Source organism: Phyllobates terribilis, unplaced genomic scaffold (assembly GCF_046119375.1).
Source record: "Phyllobates terribilis strain yellow unplaced genomic scaffold, ASM4611937v1 Scaffold_106__1_contigs__length_5700502, whole genome shotgun sequence".
Taxonomy (NCBI): domain Eukaryota; kingdom Metazoa; phylum Chordata; class Amphibia; order Anura; family Dendrobatidae; genus Phyllobates; species Phyllobates terribilis.
The window spans coordinates 2,522,685-2,540,987 of NW_027362866.1; positions in this window are offsets into that span (position 1 = coordinate 2,522,685).

An 18,303-nucleotide genomic window follows, 5' to 3' on the forward strand; every position below is an offset into this window, starting at 1 on the left:
CCGGAGAGTTCCAAATGTGTGTGGGTAGAATATATATCCCACGGGGGTAAAATTGAAAAAAGTTGAAACATTTATTTTTTTGGACTTTGTCATTTTTCCGCCGTTTTTCAGACCTTCAGATAGGGGAAATGTCAGTGAGCGTTCCGACTTCAGTTCCAGAGCGATTCACCCAATGAGTCCATGATATTTAGTCGTTTTCAGCCAATTTTCTGGATTTTTGAAAATTTCACTTTTTTGTGAAAATATCCACTGAATGAGGGAATAATATGTGTGAGGGTTCCCCAGGAGAGTTCCAAATGTGTGTGGGTAGAATATATATCCCACGGGGGTAAAATTGAAAAAAGTTGAAACATTTTTTTTTTGTACTTAGTCATTTTTCCGGCGTATATCAGACTTTCAGATAGGGGAAATGTCAGTGAGCATTCCGATTTCAGTTCCAGAGCGATTCGCACAATGAGACCTTGATACTTAGTTGTTTTCAGGCAATTTTCTTATTTTTTGAAAATTTCACTTTTTTGTGAAAATATCCACTAAATGAGGGAATAATATGTGTGAGGGTACCCCAGGAGAGTTCCAAATGTGTGTGGGTAGAATATATATCCCACGGGGGTAAAATTGAAAAAAGTTTAAAAAAAATTTTTTTGGACTTAGTCATTTTTCCGGCATTTATCAGACTTTCAGATAGGGGAAATGTCAGTGAGCGTATCGATTTCTGTTCCAGAGCGATTCGCCCAATGAGTCCATGATATTTAGTCGTTTTCAGCCAATTTTCTGGATTTTTGAAAATTTCACTTTTTTGTGAAAATATCCACTAAATGAGGGAATAATATGCGTGAGGGTGCCCCCGGAGAGTTCCAAATGTGTGTGGGTAGAATATATATCCCACGGGGGTAAAATTGAAAAAAGTTGAAACATTTTTTTTTTGGACTTAGTCATTTTTCCGCCGTTTTTCAGACCTTCAGATAGGGGAAATGTCAGTAAGCATTCCGATTTCTGTTCCAGAGCGATTCACCCAATGAGACCTTGATACTTAGTCGTTTTCAGGCAATTTTCTTAATTTTTGAAAATTTCACTTTTTTGTGAAAATATCCACTAAATGAGGGAATAATATGTGTGAGGGTACCCCAGGAGAGTTCCAAATATTTGTGGGTAGAATATATATCCCACGGGGTTAAAATTTAAAAAAATTTTTTTTTGGACTTAGTCATTTTTCTGGTGTTTATCAGTCATTCAGATAGGGGAAATGTCAGTGAGCATTCCGACTTCAGTTCCAGAGCGATTCGCCCAATGAGTCCTTGATATTTAGTCGTTTTCAGCCAATTTTCTGGATTTTTGAAAATTTCACTTTTTTGTGAAAATATCCACTAAATGAGGGAATAATATGTGTGAGGGTACCCCAGGAGAGTTCCAAATATTTGTGGGTAGAATATATATCCCACGGGGTTAAAATTGAAAAAAGTTGAAAAATTTTTTTTTTGGACTTAGCCATTTTTCTGCCGTTTTTCAGACCTTCAGATAGGGGAAATGTCAGTGAGCATTCCGATTTCAGTTCCAGAGCGATTCACCAATGAGTCCTTGATATTTCATCGTTTTCAGCCAATTTTCTGGATTTTTGAAAATTTCACTTTTTTTGTGAAAATATCCACTAAATTAGGGAATAATATGTGTGAGGGTACCCCAGGAGAGTACCAAATGTGTGTGGGTAGAATATATATCCCACGGGGGTAAAATTGAAAAAAGTTGAAAAAAAATTTTTTTGGACTTAGTCATTTTTCCGGCATTTATCAGACTTTCAGATAGGGGAAATGTCAGTGAACGTTCCGATTTCTGTTCCAGAGCGATTCGCCCAATGAGTCCATGATATTTAGTCGTTTTCAGCCAATTTTCTGGATTTTTGAAAATTTCACTTTTTTGTGAAAATATCCACTAAATTAGGGAATAATATGTGTGAGGGTACCCCAGGAGAGTTCCAAATGTGTGTGGGTAGAATATATATCCCACGCAGGTAAAATTGAAAAGTTGAAAACATTTTTTTTTGGACTTAGTCATTTTTCCGACGTTTTTCAGACCTTCAGATAGGGGAAATGTCAGTGAGCATTCCTACTTCAGTTCCAGAGCGATTCGCCCAATGAGTCCTTGATATTTATTCATTTTCAGCCAATTTTCTGGATTTTTGAAAATTTCACTTTTTTGTGAAAATATCCACTAAATGAGGGAATAATATGTGTGAGGGTACCACAGGAGAGTTCCAAATGTGTGTGGGTAGAATATATATGCCACGGGGGTAAAATTGAAAAAATTTGAAAACATTTTTTTTTGGACTTAGTCATTTTTCCGGCATTTATCAGACTTTCAGATAGGGGAAATGTCAGTGAGCATTCCGATTTCTGTTCCAGAGCTATTCGCCCAATGAGTCCATGATATTTAGTCGTTTTCAGGCAATTTTCTTAATTTTTGAAAATTTCACTTTTTTGTGAAAATATCCTCTAAATGAGGGAATAATATGTGTGAGGGTTCCCCAGGAGAGTTACAAATGTGTGTGGGTAGAATATATATCCCACGGGGGTAAAATTGAAAAAAGTTGAAACATTTTTTTTTTGTACTTAGTCATTTTTCCGGCGTATATCAGACTTTCAGATAGGGGCAATGTCAGTGAGCATTCCGATTTCAGTTCCAGAGCGATTCGCCCAATGAGACCTTGATACTTAGTCGTTTTCAGGCAATTTTCTTAATTTTTGAAAATTTCACTTTTTTGTGAAAATATCCACTAAATGAGGGAATAATATGTGTGAGGGTACCCCAGGAGAGTTCCAAATGTGTGTGGGTAGAATATATATCCCACGGGGGTAAAATTGAAAAAAGTTGAAACTTTTTTTTTTTGTACTTAGTCATTTTTCCGGCGTATATCAGACTTTCAGATAGGGGAAATGTCAGTGAGCATTCCGATTTCAGTTCCAGAGCGATTCGCCCAATGAGTCCTTGATATGTAGTCGTTTTCAGCCAATTTTCTGGATTTTTGAAAATTTCACTTTTTTGTGAAAATATCCACTGAATGAGGGAATAATATGTGTGAGGGTTCCCCAGGAGAGTTTCAAATGTGTGTGGGTAGAATATATATCCCACGGGGGTAAAATTGAAAAAAGTTGAAACATTTTTTTTTTGTACTTAGTCATTTTTCCGGCGTATATCAGACTTTCAGATAGGGGAAATGTCAGTGAGCATTCCGATTTCAGTTCCAGAGCGATTCGCCCAATGAGACCTTGATACTAGTCGTTTTCAGGCAATTTTCTTAATTTTTGAAAATTTCACTTTTTTGTGAAAATATCCACTAAATGAGGGAATAATATGTGTGAGGGTACCCCAGGAGATTTCCAAATGTGTGTGGGTAGAATATATATCCCACGGGGGTAAAATTGAAAAAAGTTGAAACATTTTTTTTTTTGGACTTAGTCCTTTTTCCGGCATTTATCAGACTTTCAGATAGGGGAAATGTCAGTGAGCGTTCCGATTTCTGTTCCAGAGCGATTCGCCCAATGAGTCCATGATATTTAGTCGTTTTCAGCCAATTTTCTGGATTTTTGAAAATTTCACTTTTTTGTGAAAATATCCACTAAATGAGGGAATAATATGCGTGAGGGTGCCCCCGGAGAGTTCCAAATGTGTGTGGGTAGAATATATATCCCACGGGGGTAAAATTGAAAAAAGTTGAAACATTTATTTTTTTGGACTTTGTCATTTTTCCGCCGTTTTTCAGACCTTCAGATAGGGGAAATGTCAGTGAGCGTTCCGACTTCAGTTCCAGAGCGATTCACCCAATGAGTCCATGATATTTAGTCGTTTTCAGCCAATTTTCTGGATTTTTGAAAATTTCACTTTTTTGTGAAAATATCCACTGAATGAGGGAATAATATGTGTGAGGGTTCCCCAGGAGAGTTCCAAATGTGTGTGGGTAGAATATATATCCCACGGGGTTAAAATTTAAAAAAATTTTTTTTTGGACTTAGTCATTTTTCTGGTGTTTATCAGTCATTCAGATACGGGAAATGTCAGTGAGCGTTCCGATTTCAGTTCCAGAGCGATACGCCCAATGAGTCCTTGATATTTAGTCGTTTTCAGCCAATTTTCTGAATTTTTTAAAATTTCACTTTTTTGTGAAAATATTGACTAAATGAGGGAATAATATGTGTGAGGGTACCCCAGGAGAGTTCCAAATGTGTGTGGGTAGAATATATATCCCACGGGGATAAAATTGAAAAAGTTGAAAAATTTTTTTTTTGGACTTAGTCATTTTTCCGCCGTTTTTCAGACCTTCAGATAGGGGAAATGTCAGTGAGCATTCCGACTTCAGTTCCAGAGCGATTCGCCCAATGAGTCCTTGATATTTAGTCGTTTTCAGCCAATTTTCTGGATTTTTGAAAATTTCACTTTTTTGTGAAAATATTGACTAAATGAGGGAATAATATGTGTGAGGGTACCCCAGGAGAGTTCCAAATGTGTGTGGGTAGAATATATATCCCACGGGGATAAAATTGAAAAAGTTGAAAAATTTTTTTTTTGGACTTAGTCATTTTTCCGCCGTTTTTCAGACCTTCAGATAGGGGAAATGTCAGTGAGCATTCCGACTTCAGTTCCAGAGCGATTCGCCCAATGAGTCCTTGATATTTAGTCGTTTTCAGCCAATTTTCTGGATTTTTGAAAATTTCACTTTTTTGTGAAAATATCCACTAAATGAGGGAATAATATGTGTGAGGGTACCCCAGGAGAGTTCCAAATATTTGTGGGTAGAATATATATCCCACGGGGTTAAAATTGAAAAAAGTTGAAAAATTTTTTTTTTGGACTTAGTCATTTTTCTGCCGTTTTTCAGACCTTCAGATAGGGGAAATGTCAGTAAGCATTCCGATTTCTGTTCCAGAGCGATTCACCCAATGAGTCCTTGATATTTCGTCGTTTTCAGCCAATTTTCTGGATTTTTGAAAATTTCACTTTTTTGTGAAAATATCCACTAAATGAGGGAATAATATGTGTGAGGGTAACCCTGGAGAGTTCCAAATGTGTGTGGGTAGAATATATATCCCACGGGGGTAAAATTGAAAAAAGGTGAAATCATTTTTTTTTTGGACTTAGTCATTCTTCCGGCATTTATCAGACTTTCAGATAGGGGAAATGTCAGTGAGTGTTCTGATTTCTGTTCCAGAGCGATTCGCGCAATGAGTCCATGATATTTAGACGTTTTCAGCCAATTTTCTGGATTTTTGAAAATTTCACTTTTTTGTGAAAATATCGACTAAATGAGGGAATAATATGTGTGAGGGTACCCCAGGAGAGTTCCAAATGTGTGTGGGTAGAATATATATCCCACGGGGATAAAAGTGAAAAAGTTGAAAAATTTTTTTTTTGGTCTTAGTCATTTTTCCGCCGTTTTTCAGACCTTCAGATAGGGGAAATGTCAGTGAGCATTCCGACTTCAGTTACAGAGCGATTCGCCCAATGAGTCCTTGATATTTAGTCGTTTTCAGCCAATTTTCTGGATTTTTGAAAATTTCACTTTTTTGTGAAAATATCCACTAAATGAGGGCATAATATGTGTGAGGGTACCCCAGGAGAGTTCCAAATGTTTGTGGGTAGAATATATATCCCACGGGGGTAAAATTGAAAAAAGTTGAAAAATTTTTTTTTTTGGACTTAGTCATTTTTCCGGCATTTATCAGACTTTCAGATAGGGGAAATGTCAGTGAGCGTTCCGATTTCTGTTCCAGAGCGATTCGCCCAATGAGTCCATGATATTTAGTCGTTTTCAGCCAATTTTCTGGATTTTTGAAAATTTCACTTTTTTGTGAAAATATCCACTAAATGAGGGAATAATATGTGTAAGGGTACCCCAGGAGAGTTCCAAATGTGTGTGGGTAGAATATATATCCAACGCAGGTAAAATTGAAAAGTTGAAAACATTTTTTTTTGGACTTAGTCATTTTTCCGACGTTTTTCAGACCTTCAGATAGGGGAAATGTCAGTGAGCATTCCTACTTCAGTTCCAGAGCGATTCGCCCAATGAGTCCTTGATATTTATTCGTTTTCAGCCAATTTTCTGGATTTTTGAAAATTTCACTTTTTTGTGAAAATATCCACTAAATGAGGGAATAATATGTGTGAGGGTACCCCAGGAGAGTTCCAAATGTGTGTGGGTAGAATATATATGCCACGGGGGTAAAATTGAAAAAATTTGAAAACATTTTTTTTTGGACTTAGTCATTTTTCCGGCATTTATCAGACTTTCAGGTAGGGGAAATGTCAGTGAGCATTACGATTTCTGTTCCAGAGCTATTCGCCCAATGTGTCCATGATATTTAGTCGTTTTCAGGCAATTTTCTTAATTTTTGAAAATTTCACTTTTTTGTGAAAATATCCTCTAAATGAGGGAATAATATGTGTGAGGGTACCCCAGGAGAGTTCCAAATGTGTGTGGGTAGAATATATATCCCACGGGGGTAAAATTGAAAAAAGTTTAAAAAAATTTTTTTTGGACTTAGTCATTTTTCCGGCATTTATCAGACTTTCAGATAGGGGAAATGTCAGTGAGCATTCCGATTTCTGTTCCAGAGCGATTCGCCCAATGAGTCCATGATATTTAGTCGTTTTCAGGCAATTTTCTTAATTTTTGAAAATTTCACTTTTTTGTGAAAATATCCACTAAATGAGGGAATAATATGTGTGAGGGTACCCCAGGAGAGTTCCAAATGTGTGTGCGTAGAATATATATCCCACGGGGGTAAAATTGAAAAAAGTTGAAACATTTATTTTTTTGGACTTAGTCATTTTTCCGCCGTTTTTCAGACCTTCAGATAGGGGAAATGTCAGTGAGCGTTCCGACTTCAGTTCCAGAGCGATTCGCCCAATGAGTCCTTGATATTTAGTCGTTTTCAGCCAATTTTCTGGATTTTTGAAAATTTCACTTTTTTGTGAAAATATCCACTAAATGAGGGAATAATATGCGTGAGGGTACCCCCGGAGAGTTCCAAATGTGTGTGGGTAGAATATATATCCCACGGGGGTAAAATTGAAAAAAGTTGAAACATTTTTTTTTTGTACTTAGTCATTTTTCCGGCGTATATCAGACTTTCAGATAGGGGAAATGTCAGTGAGCATTCCGATTTCAGTTCCAGAGCGATTCGCCCAATGAGTCCTTGATATTTAGTCGTTTTCAGCCAATTTTCTGGATTTTTGAAAATTTCACTTTTTTGTGAAAATATCCACTAAATGAGGGAATAATATGTGTGAGGGTACCCCAGGAGAGTTCCAAATATTTGTGGGTAGAATATATATCCCACGGGGTTAAAATTGAAAAAAGTTGAAAAATTTTTTTTTTGGACTTAGTCATTTTTCTGCCGTTTTTCAGACCTTCAGATAGGGGAAATGTCAGTAAGCATTCCGATTTCTGTTCCAGAGCGATTCACCCAATGAGTCCTTGATATTTCGTCGTTTTCAGCCAATTTTCTGGATTTTTGAAAATTTCACTTTTTTGTGAAAATATCCACTAAATGAGGGAATAATATGTGTGAGGGTAACCCTGGAGAGTTCCAAATGTGTGTGGGTAGAATATATATCCCACGGGGGTAAAATTGAAAAAAGGTGAAATCATTTTTTTTTTGGACTTAGTCATTCTTCCGGCATTTATCAGACTTTCAGATAGGGGAAATGTCAGTGAGTGTTCTGATTTCTGTTCCAGAGCGATTCGCGCAATGAGTCCATGATATTTAGACGTTTTCAGCCAATTTTCTGGATTTTTGAAAATTTCACTTTTTTGTGAAAATATCGACTAAATGAGGGAATAATATGTGTGAGGGTACCCCAGGAGAGTTCCAAATGTGTGTGGGTAGAATATATATCCCACGGGGATAAAAGTGAAAAAGTTGAAAAATTTTTTTTTTGGTCTTAGTCATTTTTCCGCCGTTTTTCAGACCTTCAGATAGGGGAAATGTCAGTGAGCATTCCGACTTCAGTTACAGAGCGATTCGCCCAATGAGTCCTTGATATTTAGTCGTTTTCAGCCAATTTTCTGGATTTTTGAAAATTTCACTTTTTTGTGAAAATATCCACTAAATGAGGGCATAATATGTGTGAGGGTACCCCAGGAGAGTTCCAAATGTTTGTGGGTAGAATATATATCCCACGGGGGTAAAATTGAAAAAAGTTGAAAAATTTTTTTTTTTGGACTTAGTCATTTTTCCGGCATTTATCAGACTTTCAGATAGGGGAAATGTCAGTGAGCGTTCCGATTTCTGTTCCAGAGCGATTCGCCCAATGAGTCCATGATATTTAGTCGTTTTCAGCCAATTTTCTGGATTTTTGAAAATTTCACTTTTTTGTGAAAATATCCACTAAATGAGGGAATAATATGTGTAAGGGTACCCCAGGAGAGTTCCAAATGTGTGTGGGTAGAATATATATCCAACGCAGGTAAAATTGAAAAGTTGAAAACATTTTTTTTTGGACTTAGTCATTTTTCCGACGTTTTTCAGACCTTCAGATAGGGGAAATGTCAGTGAGCATTCCTACTTCAGTTCCAGAGCGATTCGCCCAATGAGTCCTTGATATTTATTCGTTTTCAGCCAATTTTCTGGATTTTTGAAAATTTCACTTTTTTGTGAAAATATCCACTAAATGAGGGAATAATATGTGTGAGGGTACCCCAGGAGAGTTCCAAATGTGTGTGGGTAGAATATATATGCCACGGGGGTAAAATTGAAAAAATTTGAAAACATTTTTTTTTGGACTTAGTCATTTTTCCGGCATTTATCAGACTTTCAGGTAGGGGAAATGTCAGTGAGCATTACGATTTCTGTTCCAGAGCTATTCGCCCAATGAGTCCATGATATTTAGTCGTTTTCAGGCAATTTTCTTAATTTTTGAAAATTTCACTTTTTTGTGAAAATATCCTCTAAATGAGGGAATAATATGTGTGAGGGTACCCCAGGAGAGTTCCAAATGTGTGTGGGTAGAATATATATCCCACGGGGGTAAAATTGAAAAAAGTTTAAAAAAATTTTTTTTGGACTTAGTCATTTTTCCGGCATTTATCAGACTTTCAGATAGGGGAAATGTCAGTGAGCATTCCGATTTCTGTTCCAGAGCGATTCGCCCAATGAGTCCATGATATTTAGTCGTTTTCAGGCAATTTTCTTAATTTTTGAAAATTTCACTTTTTTGTGAAAATATCCACTAAATGAGGGAATAATATGTGTGAGGGTACCCCAGGAGAGTTCCAAATGTGTGTGCGTAGAATATATATCCCACGGGGGTAAAATTGAAAAAAGTTGAAACATTTATTTTTTTGGACTTAGTCATTTTTCCGCCGTTTTTCAGACCTTCAGATAGGGGAAATGTCAGTGAGCGTTCCGACTTCAGTTCCAGAGCGATTCGCCCAATGAGTCCTTGATATTTAGTCGTTTTCAGCCAATTTTCTGGATTTTTGAAAATTTCACTTTTTTGTGAAAATATCCACTAAATGAGGGAATAATATGCGTGAGGGTACCCCCGGAGAGTTCCAAATGTGTGTGGGTAGAATATATATCCCACGGGGGTAAAATTGAAAAAAGTTGAAACATTTTTTTTTTGTACTTAGTCATTTTTCCGGCGTATATCAGACTTTCAGATAGGGGAAATGTCAGTGAGCATTCCGATTTCAGTTCCAGAGCGATTCGCCCAATGAGTCCTTGATATTTAGTCGTTTTCAGCCAATTTTCTGGATTTTTGAAAATTTCACTTTTTTGTGAAAATATCCACTGAATGAGGGAATAATATGTGTGAGGGTTCCCCAGGAGAGTTTCAAATGTGTGTGGGTAGAATATATATCCCACGGGGGTAAAATTGAAAAAAGTTGAAACATTTTTTTTTTGTACTTAGTCATTTTTCCGGCGCATATCAGACTTTCAGATAGGGGAAATGGCAGTGAGCATTCCGATTTCAGTTCCAGAGCGATTCGCCCAATGAGACCTTGATACTAGTCGTTTTCAGGCAATTTTCTTAATTTTTGAAAATTTCACTTTTTTGTGAAAATATCCACTAAATGAGGGAATAATATGTGTGAGGGTACCCCAGGAGATTTCCAAATGTGTGTGGGTAGAATATATATCCCACGGGGGTAAAATTGAAAAAAGTTGAAACATTTTTTTTTTTGGACTTAGTCATTTTTCCGGCATTTATCAGACTTTCAGATAGGGGAAATGTCAGTGAGCATTCCGATTTCTGTTCCAGAGCTATTCGCCCAATGAGTCCATGATATTTAGTCGTTTTCAGGCAGATTTCTTAATTTTTGAAAATTTCACTTTTTTGTGAAAATATCCTCTAAATGAGGGAATAATATGTGTGAGGGTACCCCAGGAGAGTTCCAAATGTGTGTGGGTAGAATATATATCCCACGGGGTTAAAATTGAAAAAAGTTTAAAAAAAATTTTTTTGGACTTAGTCATTTTTCCGGCATTTATCAGACTTTCAGATAGGGGAAATGTCAGTGAGCATTCCGATTTCTGTTCCAGAGCGATTCGCCCAATGAGTCCATGATATTTAGTCGTTTTCAGGCAATTTTCTTAATTTTTGAAAATTTCACTTTTTTGTGAAAATATCCACTAAATGAGGGAATAATATGTGTGAGGGTACCCCAGGAGAGTTCCAAATGTGTGTGGGTAGAATATATATCCCACGGGGGTAAAATTGAAAAAAGTTGAAACATTTATTTTTTTGGACTTAGTCATTTTTCCGCCGTTTTTCAGACCTTCAGATAGGGGAAATGTCAGTGAGCGTTCCGACTTCAGTTCCAGAGCGATTCGCCCAATGAGTCCTTGATATTTAGTCGTTTTCAGCCAATTTTCTGGATTTTTGAAAATTTCACTTTTTTGTGAAAATATCCACTAAATGAGGGAATAATATGCGTGAGGGTACCCCCGGAGAGTTCCAAATGTGTGTGGGTAGAATATATATCCCACGGGGGTAAAATTGAAAAAAGTTGAAACATTTTTTTTTTGTACTTAGTCATTTTTCCGGCGTATATCAGACTTTCAGATAGGGGAAATGTCAGTGAGCATTCCGATTTCAGTTCCAGAGCGATTCGCCCAATGAGTCCTTGATATTTAGTCGTTTTCAGCCAACTTTCTGGATTTTTGAAAATTTCACTTTTTTGTGAAAATATCCACTGAATGAGGGAATAATATGTGTGAGGGTTCCCCAGGAGAGTTTCAAATGTGTGTGGGTAGAATATATATCCCACGGGGGTAAAATTGAAAAAAGTTGAAACATTTTTTTTTGTACTTAGTCATTTTTCCGGCGTATATCAGACTTTCAGATAGGGGAAATGTCAGTGAGCATTCCGATTTCAGTTCCAGAGCGATTCGCCCAATGAGACCTTGATACTAGTCCTTTTCAGGCAATTTTCTTAATTTTTGAAAATTTCACTTTTTTGTGAAAATATCCACTAAATGAGGGAATAATATGTGTGAGGGTACCCCAGGAGATTTCCAAATGTGTGTGGGTAGAATATATATCCCACGGGGGTAAAATTGAAAAAAGTTGAAACATTTTTTTTTTTGGACTTAGTCCTTTTTCCGGCATTTATCAGACTTTCAGATAGGGGAAATGTCAGTGAGCGTTCCGATTTCTGTTCCAGAGCGATTCGCCCAATGAGTCCATGATATTTAGTCGTTTTCAGCCAATTTTCTGGATTTTTGAAAATTTCACTTTTTTGTGAAAATATCCACTAAATGAGGGAAGAATATGCGTGAGGGTGCCCCCGGAGAGTTCCAAATGTGTGTGGGTAGAATATATATCCCACGGGGGTAAAATTGAAAAAAGTTGAAACATTTATTTTTTTTGGACTTAGTCATTTTTCCGCCGTTTTTCAGACCTTCAGATAGGGGAAATGTCAGTGAGCGTTCCGATTTCAGTTCCAGAGCGATTCACCCAATGAGTCCATGATATTTAGTCGTTTTCAGCCAATTTTCTGGATTTTTGAAAATTTCACTTTTTTTGTGAAAATATCCACTGAATGAGGGAATAATATGTGTGAGGGTTCCCCAGGAGAGTTCCAAATGTGTGTGGGTAGAATATATATCCCACGGGGGTAAAATTGAAAAAAGTTGAAACATTTTTTTTTTGTACTTAGTCATTTTTCCGGCGTATATCAGACTTTCAGATAGGGGAAATGTCAGTGAGCATTCCGATTTCAGTTCCAGAGCGATTCGCCCAATGAGACCTTGATACTTAGTTGTTTTCAGGCAATTTTCTTATTTTTTGAAAATTTCACTTTTTTGTGAAAATATCCACTAAATGAGGGAATAATATGTGTGAGGGTACCCCAGGAGAGTTCCAAATGTGTGTGGGTAGAATATATATCCCACGGGGGTAAAATTGAAAAAAGTTTAAAAAAAATTTTTTTGGACTTAGTCATTTTTCCGGCATTTATCAGACTTTCAGATAGGGGAAATGTCAGTGAGCGTATCGATTTCTGTTCCAGAGCGATTCGCCCAATGAGTCCATGATATTTAGTCGTTTTCAGCCAATTTTCTGGATTTTTGAAAATTTCACTTTTTTGTGAAAATATCCACTAAATGAGGGAATAATATGCGTGAGGGTGCCCCCGGAGAGTTCCAAATGTGTGTGGGTAGAATATATATCCCACGGGGGTAAAATTGAAAAAAGTTGAAACATTTTTTTTTTGGACTTAGTCATTTTTCCGCCGTTTTTCAGACCTTCAGATAGGGGAAATGTCAGTGAGCGTTCCGACTTCAGTTCCAGAGCGATTCGCCCAATGAGTCCTTGATATTTAGTCGTTTTCAGCCAATTTTCTGGATTTTTGAAAATTTCACTTTTTTGTCAAAATATCCACTGAATGAGGGAATAATATGTGTGAGGGCTCCCCAGGAGAGTTCCAAATGTGTGTGGGTAGAATATATATCCCACGGGGTTAAAATTGAAAAAAATTTTTTTTTGGACTTAGTCATTTTTCTGGTGTTTATCAGACTTTCGGATAGGGGAAAGGTTAGTGAGCGTTCCGATTTCAGTTCCAGAGCGATTCGTCCAATGAGTCCTTGATACTTCGTCGTTTTCAGCCAATTTTAAGAATTTTGGAAAATTTCACTTTTTTGTGAAAATATCCACTAAATGAGGGAATAATGTGTGAGGGTACATCAGGAGAGTTCCAAATGTGTGTGGGTAGAATATATATCCTACGGGGGTAAAATTGAAAAAAGTTGAAACAAATTTTTTTTTGGACTTATTCATTTTTCCGGCGTTTATCAGTCATTCAGATAGGGGAAATGTCAGTGAGCGTTCCGATTTCAGTTCCAGAGCGATACGCCCAATGAGTCCTTGATATTTAGTCGTTTTCAGCCAATTTTCTGAATTTTTTAAAATTTCACTTTTTTGTGAAAATATCCACTAAATGAGGGAATAATATGTGTGAGGGTACCCCAGGAGAGTTACAAATGTGTGTGGGTAAAATATATATCCCACGGGGGTAAAATTGAAAAAAGTTGAAATTTTTTTTTGGACTTAGTCATTTTTCTGGTGTTTATCAGTCATTCAGATAGGGGAAATGTCAGTGAGCATTCCGACTTCAGTTCCAGAGCGATTCGCCCAATGAGTCCTTGATATTTAGTCGTTTTCAGCCAATTTTCTGGATTTTTGAAAATTTCACTTTTTTGTGAAAATATCCACTAAATGAGGGAATAATATGTGTGAGGGTACCCCAGGAGAGTTCCAAATATTTGTGGGTAGAATATATATCCCACGGGGTTAAAATTGAAAAAAGTTGAAAAATTTTTTTTTTGGACTTAGCCATTTTTCTGCCGTTTTTCAGACCTTCAGATAGGGGAAATGTCAGTAAGCATTCCGATTTCTGTTCCAGAGCGATTCACCCAATGAGTCCTTGATATTTCGTCGTTTTCAGCCAATTTTCTGGATTTTTGAAAATTTCACTTTTTTGTGAAAATATCCACTAAATGAGGGAATAATATGTGTGAGGGTAACCCTGGAGAGTTCCAAATGTGTGTGGGTAGAATATATATCCCACGGGGGTAAAATTGAAAAAAGGTGAAATCATTTTTTTTTTGGACTTAGTCATTCTTCCGGCATTTATCAGACTTTCAGATAGGGGAAATGTCAGTGAGTGTTCTGATTTCTGTTCCAGAGCGATTCGCCCAATGAGTCCATGATATTTAGACGTTTTCAGCCAATTTTCTGGATTTTTGAAAATTTCACTTTTTTGTGAAAATATCGACTAAATGAGGGAATAATATGTGTGAGGGTACCCCAGGAGAGTTCCAAATGTGTGTGGGTAGAATATATATCCCACGGGGATAAAAGTGAAAAAGTTGAAAAATTTTTTTTTTGGACTTAGTCATTTTTCCGCCGTTTTTCAGATCTTCAGATAGGGGAAATGTCAGTGAGCATTCCGACTTCAGTTACAGAGCGATTCGCCCAATGAGTCCTTGATATTTAGTCGTTTTCAGCCAATTTTCTGGATTTTTGAAAATTTCACTTTTTTGTGAAAATATCCACTAAATGAGGGCATAATATGTGTGAGGGTACCCCAGGAGAGTTCCAAATGTTTGTGGGTAGAATATATATCCCACGGGGGTAAAATTGAAAAAAGTTGAAAAATTTTTTTTTTGGACTTAGTCATTTTTCTGCCGTTTTTCAGACCTTCAGATAGGGGAAATGTCAGTGAGCATTCCGATTTCAGTTCCAGAGCGATTCACCAATGAGTCCTTGATATTTCATCGTTTTCAGCCAATTTTCTGGATTTTTGAAAATTTCACTTTTTTTGTGAAAATATCCACTAAATTAGGGAATAATATGTGTGAGGGTACCCCAGGAGAGTACCAAATGTGTGTGGGTAGAATATATATCCCACGGGGGTAAAATTGAAAAAAGTTGAAAAAAAATTTTTTTGGACTTAGTCATTTTTCCGGCATTTATCAGACTTTCAGATAGGGGAAATGTCAGTGAACGTTCCGATTTCTGTTCCAGAGCGATTCGCCCAATGAGTCCATGATATTTAGTCGTTTTCAGCCAATTTTCTGGATTTTTGAAAATTTCACTTTTTTGTGAAAATATCCACTAAATTAGGGAATAATATGTGTGAGGGTACCCCAGGAGAGTTCCAAATGTGTGTGGGTAGAATATATATCCCACGCAGGTAAAATTGAAAAGTTGAAAACATTTTTTTTTGGACTTAGTCATTTTTCCGACGTTTTTCAGACCTTCAGATAGGGGAAATGTCAGTGAGCATTCCTACTTCAGTTCCAGAGCGATTCGCCCAATGAGTCCTTGATATTTATTCATTTTCAGCCAATTTTCTGGATTTTTGAAAATTTCACTTTTTTGTGAAAATATCCACTAAATGAGGGAATAATATGTGTGAGGGTACCACAGGAGAGTTCCAAATGTGTGTGGGTAGAATATATATGCCACGGGGGTAAAATTGAAAAAATTTGAAAACATTTTTTTTTGGACTTAGTCATTTTTCCGGCATTTATCAGACTTTCAGATAGGGGAAATGTCAGTGAGCATTCCGATTTCTGTTCCAGAGCTATTCGCCCAATGAGTCCATGATATTTAGTCGTTTTCAGGCAATTTTCTTAATTTTTGAAAATTTCACTTTTTTGTGAAAATATCCTCTAAATGAGGGAATAATATGTGTGAGGGTTCCCCAGGAGAGTTACAAATGTGTGTGGGTAGAATATATATCCCACGGGGGTAAAATTGAAAAAAGTTGAAACATTTTTTTTTTGTACTTAGTCATTTTTCCGGCGTATATCAGACTTTCAGATAGGGGCAATGTCAGTGAGCATTCCGATTTCAGTTCCAGAGCGATTCGCCCAATGAGACCTTGATACTTAGTCGTTTTCAGGCAATTTTCTTAATTTTTGAAAATTTCACTTTTTTGTGAAAATATCCACTAAATGAGGGAATAATATGTGTGAGGGTACCCCAGGAGAGTTCCAAATGTGTGTGGGTAGAATATATATCCCACGGGGGTAAAATTGAAAAAAGTTGAAACTTTTTTTTTTTGTACTTAGTCATTTTTCCGGCGTATATCAGACTTTCAGATAGGGGAAATGTCAGTGAGCATTCCGATTTCAGTTCCAGAGCGATTCGCCCAATGAGTCCTTGATATGTAGTCGTTTTCAGCCAATTTTCTGGATTTTTGAAAATTTCACTTTTTTGTGAAAATATCCACTGAATGAGGGAATAATATGTGTGAGGGTTCCCCAGGAGAGTTTCAAATGTGTGTGGGTAGAATATATATCCCACGGGGGTAAAATTGAAAAAAGTTGAAACATTTTTTTTTTGTACTTAGTCATTTTTCCGGCGTATATCAGACTTTCAGATAGGGGAAATGTCAGTGAGCATTCCGATTTCAGTTCCAGAGCGATTCGCCCAATGAGACCTTGATACTAGTCGTTTTCAGGCAATTTTCTTAATTTTTGAAAATTTCACTTTTTTGTGAAAATATCCACTAAATGAGGGAATAATATGTGTGAGGGTACCCCAGGAGATTTCCAAATGTGTGTGGGTAGAATATATATCCCACGGGGGTAAAATTGAAAAAAGTTGAAACATTTTTTTTTTTGGACTTAGTCCTTTTTCCGGCATTTATCAGACTTTCAGATAGGGGAAATGTCAGTGAGCGTTCCGATTTCTGTTCCAGAGCGATTCGCCCAATGAGTCCATGATATTTAGTCGTTTTCAGCCAATTTTCTGGATTTTTGAAAATTTCACTTTTTTGTGAAAATATCCACTAAATGAGGGAATAATATGCGTGAGGGTGCCCCCGGAGAGTTCCAAATGTGTGTGGGTAGAATATATATCCCACGGGGGTAAAATTGAAAAAAGTTGAAACATTTATTTTTTTGGACTTTGTCATTTTTCCGCCGTTTTTCAGACCTTCAGATAGGGGAAATGTCAGTGAGCGTTCCGACTTCAGTTCCAGAGCGATTCACCCAATGAGTCCATGATATTTAGTCGTTTTCAGCCAATTTTCTGGATTTTTGAAAATTTCACTTTTTTGTGAAAATATCCACTGAATGAGGGAATAATATGTGTGAGGGTTCCCCAGGAGAGTTCCAAATGTGTGTGGGTAGAATATATATCCCACGGGGTTAAAATTTAAAAAAATTTTTTTTTGGACTTAGTCATTTTTCTGGTGTTTATCAGTCATTCAGATACGGGAAATGTCAGTGAGCGTTCCGATTTCAGTTCCAGAGCGATACGCCCAATGAGTCCTTGATATTTAGTCGTTTTCAGCCAATTTTCTGAATTTTTTAAAATTTCACTTTTTTGTGAAAATATCCACTAAATGAGGGAATAATATGTGTGAGGGTACCCCAGGAGAGTTCCAAATATTTGTGGGTAGAATATATATCCCACGGGGGTAAAATTGAAAAAAGTTGAAAAATTTTTTTTTTGGACTTAGTAATTTTTCTGCTGTTTTTCAGACCTTCAGATAGGGGAAATGTCAGTAAGCATTCCGATTTCTGTTCCAGAGCGATTCACCCAATGAGTCCTTGATATTTCGTCGTTTTCAGCCAATTTTCTGGATTTTTGAAAATTTCACTTTTTTGTGAAAATATCCACTAAATGAGGGAATAATATGTGTGAGGGTAACCCTGGAGAGTTCCAAATGTGTGTGGGTAGAATATATATCCCACGGGGGTAAAATTGAAAAAAGGTGAAATCATTTTTTTTTTGGACTTAGTCATTCTTCCGGCATTTATCAGACTTTCAGATAGGGGAAATGTCAGTGAGTGTTCTGATTTCTGTTCCAGAGCGATTCGCCCAATGAGTCCATGATATTTAGACGTTTTCAGCCAATTTTCTGGATTTTTGAAAATTTCACTTTTTTGTGAAAATATTGACTAAATGAGGGAATAATATGTGTGAGGGTACCCCAGGAGAGTTCCAAATGTGTGTGGGTAGAATATATATCCCACGGGGATAAAATTGAAAAAGTTGAAAAATTTTTTTTTTGGACTTAGTCATTTTTCCGCCGTTTTTCAGACCTTCAGATAGGGGAAATGTCAGTGAGCATTCCGACTTCAGTTCCAGAGCGATTCGCCCAATGAGTCCTTGATATTTAGTCGTTTTCAGCCAATTTTCTGGATTTTTGAAAATTTCACTTTTTTGTGAAAATATCCACTAAATGAGGGAATAATATGTGTGAGGGTACCCCAGGAGAGTTCCAAATATTTGTGGGTAGAATATATATCCCACGGGGTTAAAATTGAAAAAAGTTGAAAAATTTTTTTT